Source organism: Leptonychotes weddellii, chromosome 11 (genome assembly GCF_054177405.1).
Source record: "Leptonychotes weddellii isolate Sample4059 chromosome 11, ASM5417740v2, whole genome shotgun sequence".
NCBI lineage: Eukaryota > Metazoa > Chordata > Mammalia > Carnivora > Phocidae > Leptonychotes > Leptonychotes weddellii.
This window is the reverse complement of record NC_138379.1, coordinates 24,475,851-24,487,549: the sequence shown is the minus strand read 5'-3', so window position 1 is coordinate 24,487,549 and position 11,699 is coordinate 24,475,851. Positions and strand designations below refer to the sequence as shown.

The following is an 11,699-nucleotide window of genomic DNA, read 5'->3' as shown; positions in this document are numbered from 1 at the left end:
AACTTGCCTGAAATCTGGGATGTCTGTCCGCTCTTACAATAAAAGGTCTCACACATCTGCGCACCCCTAGTTAAAGTCTTCCCCCTAAGACAAAACAAAAGGAGAGAAAGGTATGTCAAACTGTAGCTCAAAAGCATAGGCCCATGGGCTCTCAGAGCCACACTCTCCGAAAAACACAACAAAACAAAACATGCATCTAGGGCTCAAACTACCCTAAAATCCTAAATCCCAGAGTCACAACCACATTTCCAGCTGCCTCTCTTGCAGACGTCCCCACCTTTTAAAAGTGGCTGCTCTGGCCTGGCTTGGGAGAACTGGAGAATCTGACAAGTCAGGGAACCATTTTGCAAAAATATCAAGAATCAGTTAAAGGGAAAGGGGAGAACAAGAGACACAGTGGCGTTAGGAACAGACGCCAAAGACTAATACCTGAGGTTTAGAGGGGAGGGGAGGAGGATCTCTAAACTTCAGGGTGCCTGAGGTGCAGGCTGGGGCAGATCAGAAGGACTGCAGAGCCCATACTCCTTCCTTAAGGAGTTTCACCACCGGAGTTCCCCCAAGGCCCCCAGCACCCAACTCTCTGGCTACCCCTTCATCTTCCACTCTCTCCCTCAAAGCTTCCCAGCCAGGCCCCCCCTCCACCCACCTCCCAGTCTTTCTGGGACTTTGAAAGTAGCGAGCCCAACTTTTCCCCCCCAAACCTCACTTATTGTGATTAACTTCTCTTTTGGTGTTTAGATCTTCCCCCCTTTTACTGTACTGTGACACACGCTGTCTACCTCGCCTCACTGCTTTAAAAAGTACGAACAGGAGGGGGTGAGCGTGGTCGACAAAGCCTACAGACAGCGAACAATGGCTTCTATTCTCCAGCTCTCCCCAAACCCAAAGAGCAAAAACGAGTCTCCCTAACCAGCAACACAGCTTCCAACCAAATGTACCAACAACCCACCAACTCACAAAGGGAACAGAGGGACACTTCTAGCTTTGTAAGTCCTGACCCAGCGCGGGTCCCCCAAGGTTCGCCCTCCACCACCCCCTCCCTGCCTTGCCCTAAAAAGAAGGGGGGGGGAGAAAATAGAAAAGTAATTTCTTGTTATAAATATCTGGAGGTAATTGTGTTACTGGTGTGAGTTGTTAGGGGCTGTAAAAAGATACAACGGCACCGTGGGGAGCTCAATTGGGAAGAGAGAGTTACAATAAAGAACCTATTCAAGAGGTTTGCAAAAAAAAAAAAAGAGGTAAAATAATTAAATAGTCACAGCATTATTTCTCCGTTTAAAAAAACTAAAATATTCGTTCTTTTTTTCTGTTTTGCTTATTGTGATTATTAATCTTGCCTGCCTACAAGCAAAGAATTCCAAGAAGTACATTTTTTCTCTTCAAGGCCATTCATGGTCTAATTTATTAACTAGCTGGGAGGCAGCTTAAATCCATAAAAATAAACTTAAGAGGAGGAATTTTCCCAGCTTCCGAATGTGGCCTGGTAAATACTGGAGACAGCAGAGGGCTACCTAGTTACCTCTAGCTGGGTTGGCTCCGAGGGCCTTCCTCCTGTCTCTCAGTCCCCACAACCACAGTCAGATCCAAGATGGGCAGAAACCCCAACTTCTTGAAGAATGTGCCTCCCCCACCTCAAAGTGGGACTCTGAAACTGCAAAGCAGTCGTGGCCAGGGAGAGGGGAAGTGGAATTCTCCTAGAAGGGGTAAAACTTCCTGAACTCCTCTCTGTAACCCTCACTGGACTCAGCCACAACTGAATGCCCCCATCCTGGCCCAGACATTTTTGAAGCCATTAAAAAAAAAAAAATTCACTAGCTGATTCCAGAGAGGCCCACCCGATTAATTTTTGAGGCAACCGGGAAGGTGGAAGCATTTCAAGTTCCAGTTCTGCTCCATTCCCACCTCTATCTCAGCTAAGAAGCTATTTAATTACTTAAGTAATCGTTAAAACTTAGTGCAAAAGCAACCCAGGAAGCTGGCCACGCGGACACCCGGAAGCAGTCGTGGACAGGGAGGCTAGAACCCCAGTTGCAGCCAGAACCCCCACCCCCCTGGCCCCGCAGCTCAGCCCAGGGCTTTCTACAGCCCTAGTCCAGTCAGAGACTCACTTGGGGAAAGAAAGAGTCTCCAGACACCTCAGAGTCCAATGGGGCCTCAGTCCTCTAGACCACTGGGCCACTGCCACCCCCATCCCGGACTCAAGCCTCTGCTTTCAAATGCAGTGGTTTTAATCACTTAATTCTCAAAATCCATCCCAAACTCCTCAGCTGGGGTGAAGGGGAGAGCTCACTTTCGGCCCTACCAGCCCCCAGCCAAAGAGTAATTAGCAATTAAGATGACAAAGTTTCACTCTCTAGGGCCAAATAAGATAACAACTTATCAAATTGCCTTCAGACATTTGCAAAGGTCGCTGGCTATGAAAAATGTAATGTCAACGGCAACAACTATTATTTCTCCTTGGTAAACTCACCAGGCTTTCAAGCTCTTTGCTTTTCATTTCATTTTCTGCTCCTGCCCCCTCCTCAAATCTTCCCAAGTTCGAGTTAAACGTCCAAAATGGCTTAGGAAGCTTTCGAGAGGATGGGGGGGCGGGGCGGGCAGGGGGAGAAACCACGTTCACTTTGTTTTTAAACTTTCTAGAAATCACTCATGACTGGAGGGCCGGGTTTAAGCACTCGAAAAAGAAAGCATTTCCACTTGAAATTCAACTCCATTTCCCCCCAATTACACTTGCTAAAATTCAGGGCTATTATGATCCAGGGAGACTGAGAAAATCTGCACAAGGAAAGAGGCAACAACTTTATGAACTTTGAAAAGACACTTTTCCTCCTGGGGTCTTAGAATCGAAAAGCTCTCAAATTACTCAGACTAATTAGCTGGGAGAGGATGTGATCAGACGAAGGGGAAAGCCAATGCTTTCATATTGATTTTTTTTTTTCTTTGAGGCCTCACAAAGAAAAAAATCAGGAGATTTGGATTATTATTTTTTTTTTTTTTAAAGCAATCCACCTTTCCACCTCGAAACTTGTTGAAATGGCAACACCGGGTGCAGCTTTGTCAGACGAAGACAAGGAAAAATACCCACCGAGCGCTGGGAGCTGGAGGATAGGGAAGACCCCAGCTTTCGCAGGGCGAGGGCGACGGTTGGGGAAGCCTGGGGAGTAGAGAGTTTTCAAGTTCCGAGCTCTACGCTCAACTTGGGGGCAAGAGCCTGGGGGCTTGATGGAAGCTGACAATCCTCCCGCTCGGCTCTGAGCTCCCTCAGAGCGCGCGTTCGCCCGCTTTGGCCTGGTGGCTTCCTTCCCGGCTCACGCTCACTCGCTCTTTCTCTCTGCCTCCAGCGTGTGGCTGCCTTGCCGACTGACTCTGCTCCGGCTGCCGGCGGGCGCGGTGCCCCTCGGCGCTCGAATGCCCGCGGACTCTTCGGTGCCCGAGCCGAGCGCCGCACAAAGCCGGAGGGCGGGCGGGCGGCGGCGCGGCGAGCTGGCTCCTGGGCGCTCCCTCCGCACGCTCGCTCCGTGCGCGCTCGCTGGGCCCTCGGCTGGACAAAGCAGCCGGCGGAGCCGGGTCTCCGAAGCCGTTCCCCGGCCTGGGGCACCGCAGAGCCTCTTCGTCCTCTGCCGCCGGCCGGGGGCATTTGGCGACGTTGGGGTCGGGAGCCGCGGCTGCTTGCTGCGCCCGGAGCCTCGGTTCTTCCAGCGAGCCTAGCTCGTGCTGGCGCTGGGACTGAGCCGGCCGCCTGCCCCGAGCCCTGCGCCGCTCCCGCTCGCCGGCTGTCGCCCTCCGACGCGGGCTTTCGCTGGAAGTAGAAAGTTTGGGCTCCTGCGTGGAAACTTCTCCGGCCCAACTCTCCCGGCGTAGCAGTGGGGGAGGGGACCGGCCAGAGGGAGGAAGGAAGGAGGGAGGAAAGGGGAGACCTGCCTGAATACTGCAATAAAAATGAAGCAAGAAGAAAGAAGCGGACTCACCTTTATGAGGCATCCTCTCTCGTCAAAGCTCTCCTGTCAAGAGTTTTGGTTGGTTGGGGGTTTTTTGCTGTTGTTGTTGCTTAAAGACCACAATGGTTTGCAATGACGGTGTTTTAAAGGAGTTGCTGGTGAGAGTTTTCTCCACGGACGCTGCTGGTTTAGTGTGTGAGAGCAATTCTCAGATCCCTGGGAAGGAGACAGAGATTGACAATAAAATGGGCTGTCAGCGGCTGGAGAGTGAGAGATAAAGAGTGTGGGTGAGGGAAGTGGCTGCAGCCAGCACACCTATGCTGATTGGTGATGGCTCAAGTGTGTTAATGTGTGTGTGCCGGCGCCCGGCCTCGCCTCCACCGCTCCTCACTGGCCCATTAGCGAAGCCTGACCTCTGTCATCATCCTCCAGCAAAACACTTCCTCCTGCGCCTGAACCAGAGCGGGAAATGAGGCCGAGCCACGGTTCGCTTTTCAAACCCACTAATCACTCCGCAACATGCAAATGCTCCGCTCGCTCCCACACAAAATATTGCTTTATGCAAAGCAGCGCCGGGGCCTCGCGCCAGCCGATTGGATGCTCCCTCTCCCCGCCTGGTGCAATTGGTCCGTTTGTTTGAATATGAATACACTTGTTTTCGGCTCGGATGGTGGGTCCCGGCTTCTCTCCCCGGCGCTGGGCCCCCGAGCCCGGGCTCTGGAGCTGGCGCTCGCCGACATCTCTAGGCTCCGAGCGCTCCGGGAGTCAGCGCTGCCCGCACTGTGGCCACGAACTTGAGGGGTCGAGAGAAGGCCGCTGGGCGGCGGGTCGCGCCCCCCTCCCCACTCCCCCTAAGCTGGGCGCGGGACTCCCAGGTCGTGGAGGGAGCAAGTTTCTGCAGCTTCTCGCAGCCCTTTCTTGCCAACTCCAGCGCAGCGTGGCCTGCCGCCCCGCCCCCGCCCGCCCTCCCCTCCCGCCCTACCTCATCCCCGCCTGGGCGCTGGGACGCGGAGCACAGAGGCGGCCGCGCCTTTGCCCACCTGGCCGCAGGGAACGAGAAGAGGAAAGGGGCGTGAACGGCACTGGGTCCCGGCAGCAACACTCCGGCGGAGGCCGAGGCGAAGCCTAGGCCGAGAGGAGGCCGCCTGGCTGGGAACTCGGCGAGGCCCGGCGGCCTCCCTAGTCCAGGCCTCTGGGCCTGCCCACTCCCCCACTCTTGCTCCCCCGGCCCTTTCTTCAGTCCTTTCTCCTTTCGGAAGCCGCGGTGCGCAGCGGAGCGGAGGCACAGCCGGGGCTGGAGAGGCCCGAGCAAACACGCCACTTACTTTGTGTACAGAGGGTTCTTGTGAAAAGCCCTGAAGAGTCCTTACCAAACACTCACCAACTTCTCCCACGTGCCATTTGTTGACTAAGTGCGGCTGCTTTTCCAGGAGCCTGAGAGGAGGGGACTCGAGGGGGAGATGAGAGGGGAGGAGGGGTGGTGGAGGCCTGGGGTGGAGGAAGATGACCAATGCTGGGGAAGAGTTTGTGTGTGTGTCCTCGCCAGCGATGTCCGTGTGTCAGCGTGTGTCGATGTGTTCCACTGGTTATCTGTGTGCGATGCGTGTGTCTCCACACGCAATTCCTTCTCCAGGGTCTGCTCAGTCCCAGGAGGCAGCTCCCCTTCAGCTGTTGCCAGAAAACGGGGAGGAAAGTAAGCAAATGGCTTTTCTCTTCTGACCACACACCAGAAGTCCATTTGTTGAATGCCGGACGATTAGGACACACCTCAGTACACTCCAAAGGCGCCCCTTGGCGCACGCAGTTAAGGTGACAGGAGAGGGAGCGGCTGTCTGGTCCCGCGAAGTCTGGAGTTACCTCGGAGCTCGCTGGCCAAGTCGCAGAGGAGGTGGAAGGTTTGGGATGGGGGACACACCCCAGGACCCAGCAAAGGAGAATGGGGATGGCATAGCTGAGGCAGGGAGGCTGAAATGAAGCCACGCCGGGTACACTTGACTCCTCTTGACTTACGAAAAGTGCTGAAAGTCAGAGCTCACCACCAAAGTCTGTGCACTCTGAACTCGCCGCCGACAGGAGATGGGGCAGCCGATCCTGGGAGCTGGAACCAGGAGGACCACGTTGCAGGCTGCCTTGGGCCGCTGGCCTAGTGTGGGCCTCACGCTGTCGTCCCCAACCTGGACCCACTAATGCCGCGACCAAGGAGCCGGTGCAGAGCTCCGGAGAAACGGAGGCCTCCTCCAACCGGACCAGGCTTGGGCTGGCACAACCGGCTGACCATCTCCGCCTGCAGATGGCCCTTCCTGCGGCCCAGGAGCACTCAGAGTGGGAAGAAAAGCCAGGCCAGAAGCAAAAGAGGTGGTGCCAGGAGCTGGGGTCAGCGGCCTCCTGTGCGAGAATTCGTAGGACCGCGACTTTCAGAGGATCCCGGGAAGTGGGGCAGCGGGCTCAGGTCCCAGACCAGCAGGAATCTGCGTTCTTTTTCTCTTCCTTTTTACTTCTCAAACAAGTGTTAAAGAAGCTTGAACTCAAGTCCATTGGGCATAAGCAAGAGTGGGGGGGGTGGGGAGAGAGGCCAGAGACTGTCCGAACTGGAGGCGAATATCATTTTTACAACCTTTCAATTAGCGACCGAGTGGATTAGCACCTTCTTAAGCTTTGCCACGGAAAGAAGCCGCCATAATCTTGTTGCTATTTCCCCCCAGGGCACTGGCTCTTTGAATTAGCTCCTTCTCCCACCCCTCAACCCCCACCTCACCTCGGAGAAAAGTTTTAACAACAAAAAATCATAACAGGCAAGGAGCCGGGAGTGAATGCCACTGACGTCATTGGGTGGGGGTGGGGGCTAGGGAAGGACTCTTGGTAAAACCTTTGCACAAACAAGAAACGAAAAGGACTTGGCTGCTTCCGATGTGTCAATATTTTGGGCGGGGGGGAGCCCATCCCGGAGGGAGGCAGAGTTTTCAAAGTTTAAGGAGAGAGGGGTGGAGAGCGAGATTTCCTGTTCTCCCTGGAGAGATAGAGTCTCTGGAATCTCGAGGAGGGTGGGAGTGCTGTTCTACTTGGTGGGGCACCTCTCGCCCTCTGCCAAGTACCTGTTCTGGTGGCAGCGCAGCCGGTTGCGGAGCTGAGACCGAGGTGCAGCATGCCAGGGCCAGAGGTGTATGTAAAATTGAGACAACTCTCAGGTCGCCATTTTAATTGCGACTTCCAACAGGATCGAGGCCCACTTGCTGCCCTCCGGGGCGGGGAAATCACGCCTTCCGTTTCTGTGTCGCCTTTTCCCGCCTCTCGCCAGGTACTCCCGCTCCCCCCCCCCACCCTTTGGCGCCCAAGAGGGACGTCTTTTCGGCCTGTTCCTGCAGGGGCCACTGGGGTCATCCCACCCGGTAGGGGAGGCTCTCTGTGCCGAGGGAGTCAAGCTGGGGGATCACTGCTCACCAGAGAGTGCCCTGAGCCTCTGGCCAGCGTTGGCGCCTAAGGGTGAGATCGGGCAGCATCTCACCCCCAGCAGCCCCTGGCATTTGCCTGTACCCACTCCCCGGGTTTTCGGTCCAGAGCCGGCCTCTGGCAAGGCAAAGACGTGTCCGGTTCTTGAGGAATGTGCTTTTGGCTCCCGGCTTCAGAACCAAGAGTCTCCCACCCGGTGTTGCAACACCTCTGAACTGCCGCTTTCCACCGCCAAGCAGAGGCACGGTGCTGGCGCGCAGGGATGGGTAGAGAGGAGCTTTTCTTTGAAGGAGGAAAGTCTCCGCAGACACCTACTCACTTAGCAGAGCCTCAAACGACTCTGTCTCTGCAGGCCCTAGGAAAGTGGGTTCCCAGGATACCTTAGCTGATGAATCAGGGCAAACCAGCACAAAAGGCTAAGGTGCCCACTCTTGCTGCCCAGTTCGGGGTGCCTCCTCCACTCGGGGTCTTTCTCTCTCTCCTTTCTCCAGCAACCTGCGGGTTTCCAGCTCACCCAGCAGCCTCCCGAGCCCAGAGCACTGGAAAGCCAAGGAGAGCCGGAAGCCTGCAGGGTGGTGCCTCCAGGCTGTGGCCACGCTGGGCTCGGGGAAAGCCGCGATGCTCTGGCCCTTTCTCGCCTCCTGCCAAATGACAAGTGTGTCAGGGCGGTCTCTGGGTTCAGTCTTCTTTCATTCACATTAGGCTGCAGGAGTCTCTCTTTCTCTCCTCCCCCCACTCTCCGCGGGAAAAATACTTTTAAAAAAGCATTGTCCAACAGGGTCTCCCAGCGAAGAGATCCCTACAGCCTGCACGCAGGTGGGACTCCCAAGCTTTTGCTTCGGTGACTCTACAAGCTATTGTCCAGATAGGGACCAGGTTTAAAACTCCTGGTGTGTAGAACACTTGAAAAGCAGTGGTACTCTCTGATTTTTGCAAATAAGGTTCTCAGGAAAGTTTGCTTTCCATTTCGTCACCCTGCACGGTTCCCCATTTCTCCTTTGCCTGTAACCTCCTCCCTCCAGAGGTAAGAGTTCAGCGTTAAACGAAAAGCAAGCCAAGGCCATCTCAGTCCTTTCTCCATGGAGATTCCCTCTTAAAACAGCTGTTTATTTTAAAGTCCAGGGACTGAGTCCTGCAATTTGTCCTGGAGTGAAGCAGGGAACAAGCGGGCTGGGAACTGGGGGCTCTGCTGGGGGATTTGAGGCTGGGGAAAGGGGAGGGAGCAAATGTCATGGCTGGCTCGCTCGAGCAGCCAGGGAACCGGAGCTAAGCGAATCGGGCTTTTAAAATGACATTGATTGGGACAAGCTGATCCCCACCCCAGTAAGAGTTAATCTGCCTGTTAATCAAGGCACTAAGGGGCTCAATGCGAGTTTTATTAGCGATTGGAGACAGAGGCGGCAGCGAGGGATCAAAAGCGGGGATCCCAGATATTTGTCGGTGCGGTCACCAAAAAAAAAAAAAAAGTATTTTCAATTAGAGAACAATTCGGCGCTTTTCATCACTTTCTAACTCTGACTCCTAGACGGTGACTTACAAACCTGGCTAGTGGGGGAGGGGGGGAGGGTCGGGGTCGGGGGAGGGAATCGAAGCCGGGGGTAGCCGAGGGACTAGAGGCGGGGGAGAAGCTGCGGGTTGGCTTCGCGGAGTTCCGCCGGGGGAGTTTAAGAATCCTCGACCTGGGGCCCTGAAGTCTGAGATTCCTCCGGAGAGGAGAAAGAATGCAAAATAAAACAACAAACAGCACCACCAATAGCGGCATCCATCCCTCCCTGTCAGCTCCCCGCTGCTCAGGCCGCCTCCGGCGCCGGGTGGCGTCTGGGCCCCGCGCGCAGCAGCCGGGCGGGCCGGAAAGTTTGCGCAGCGCAGCGAGAGGGACTCTCCTTCCGTCTCTCCCGCGCTGCCCCCTTCTGCCCTGGAGGGGTGTTAGGTTCCTTCGGTTTTCCTTTCAGATTCTAAAATAAATAAATAAACGCCCAGGCCCTGGGGAAATCTGAATAGTAACTCATTCAATAATCCAAATTATATGAGAGGGTCTGAGAAAAAAGGACAAGGCAACCACATACGCCCTCCGATTAAGGAGGGCACGGGAGTGAGAAGGCGACAGAGGAGGTCCCCAGCTCGCCCTGGGCGCGGGGAGAGGACTCTGGTCAGAGGTAATTATGTCACTGCGTTTTCTCGCCGTGACAGCCGAATAAACACGATCTCCAATAAACATCTCTAATGAGGGAGGAGGCCCGAGGATGAGTGGGTTTGATTTATGACTGGAGGAGAAGGTCCACTTCCCACTGCGAAGCGGGCAACCTGCTTGCCGCCCAGCTCCGGGGAAAGGAAACCGTGAAGGAGAGGACCCAGGCCCAGGTAAGGCGCACGGCCAGTTGGCCACTTCTCTCACTCTGCTGCTTCGCAGGCAAGGTGGGCACGGGCGGCCACCGCTCCCAGTTGGGCAGTGATCCCAAGCACCTGTCACAGGTGCCTGAGGTACAAACGTCCTCCGAAGGTGCCCCCCGAAAGTCTAGAGAGGGGGAGCCAGGGCACGAGTGGGAGCGAGGGGCGAGCCCGGGCCTGAGGCGGAGGCAGAGGCCTCCCGGGCCAGTGCCCCTGTGCCCTGCCTAAGCCCGCTTTGGAGTCTGCGGCCGCTTGGGGCTGGACTTTCGGAACTTTCGCTCCGCGGAACCACCGGTTAGTCTGAGTCTGGGGTGGGCCCTTCCCTGACCCACTTCGGAGAAACTTCTGGCACCCGGCTTGGGCCGTCCCGGGGCAGGAGAGTGGCCCGGCGCTGCTCTCCCCGGCGCTCAGCGGCCAGGCTCCTCTGGCGCCCACAAGCTTCCCACCGAGACTGCGAGCGCAGCGCCCGCGGTAACCCGAGCCCGCGTTCTAGCTCAGTGAGAATCGCTAATTATTAGGTCTTCCGAAGTGAAGCTCAAATCACACGCTGGGGCTTTACGCGCTGCCCAGCTCTGCGGGCAGCATTCTTTCGTCCCTCCGCTCCCTTCTGAGAAACGAACTCCCATCTCTAAGACTTTGTTTCGGTCCAACTATCTACACTTTGCAACCGCTGGAAACTTTTGTTGCTCTCCGCCCGACCCGCGGCGGGGCATTTCCCCGCGCTCCACGCTTTGGTGGGGACTTCACGAGTGCGTGTCGTGAACTGCGATTCCGGGGAGTTCTGGGTGCAAACTGCATCCCCTCCTGCATTTCTCACGGTTGCGAGCGACTTCTGGAGACAGCAGCAGCAGATCCCCGGCTCCCTCTCCCCGCCCCTCCCCCCCTCCCCCCAGCTCAGCACCCAACTAGAAGTCCACTCTGGGAACTGGAACATTTTGCTACTTTTGCAGAAAATCTCGCTCGGCAAAGACAAGACCCCCGCCCCCCATACTATCCCGCCCTCACCAAATCCACCTTTGCAATGCCTCCTTTTAAAAGCAAAAGTCAAGCCCCTGGGCTCCTTGGAGGTAGGCTTGGATTTGGGGGACCCGTCGCAGGCAGCGGAGAGGCGGCGCGGGCCCCGAGCCGGACCGGGGCCGGAGCCTGGGCGGTTACCTGGGAGCGGAGGGCGGGGAGGCAGGTGAGCCTGGCGGCGCGGGTTCCCACACGTCTCACCGCCGCTCGGCAGGGGAAGTGGCAGATCTGACAGCCGCGTTCTACGCGAGGACCTGCCCCAGAGTTTAAATGTCAATGATAAGAAAAGAGGGTGCTCAGGCAGGCGCTAACTTTCCTTAATATCCATGCCAGCGCGGTCCTCATTGGCTGCCCGACCCGCGTGACGTCATGGCGGCTAGAGTTGGGCTCAGCTCGGCGCAGACCTGCGCTGGGGCGCGGGGGGAGCCTTCCCCTCCCCACCCCGAGTCCGGCCCGCTCTATGCCCAGCCGTGGCCTTCCTGAGCCCGGCCAGTGGCTACCCACGCCCAACCCGGCCCCAGTCCGCCCAGCCCTCCTTTAGGGCGTAGAGTCAACTCCAGGAAACCGGTCCTCCTAAGTGCTCTCTTCCTCCCCGCTGGCACGCGGGACCCTGCCCCCTAGGCTGGCCAGCTACCTTCCCAGGTACCCATCCGGTCCCCTTCTTCGATCTCAGAGGGAGTCACTTCATCCGAGGGACTTGGAAGCTGCGCCCGGGTTGAGAGGGGCCTCTGGAAGGAATCATTTTCAAGAGGAGCTCGAGGAACGATGGGTACCCCAATCTGGCTTTCCGGCTTGCAAGTCACCAGCTGGGCACAGACTAGGGCTCCCGGGAGAGGACAAGCGAGCCCTTACCCCAGGCTACGCCAAAGTCCTGGCCAGGCCAACTAGGTTCTTGTGAGGGATCCCCAAAAC

At 56.6% G+C, this 11,699-nt stretch overlaps 1 long non-coding RNA gene across 3 annotated transcripts; it reads right to left on the bottom strand.

The window, feature by feature from the left end:
• Window positions 1-7: 7 nt before the first annotated feature.
• LOC145716165 (uncharacterized) lies at window positions 8-11,053 on the bottom strand. 3 transcript variants are annotated; one of them, XR_014138624.1, is made up of 3 exons: window positions 10,929-11,053; window positions 3,969-4,154; window positions 8-84 (listed from the first exon to the last, which is right to left on the bottom strand). It is a non-coding gene; the product is annotated as an uncharacterized LOC145716165 (long non-coding RNA). The 3 variants fall into 3 exon arrangements; XR_014138625.1 differs by lacking the exon at window positions 10,929-11,053 and adding an exon at window positions 4,352-4,586; XR_014138623.1 differs by lacking the exon at window positions 10,929-11,053 and adding an exon at window positions 4,254-4,585.
• Between the last annotated feature and the right edge of the window lie 646 nt (window positions 11,054-11,699).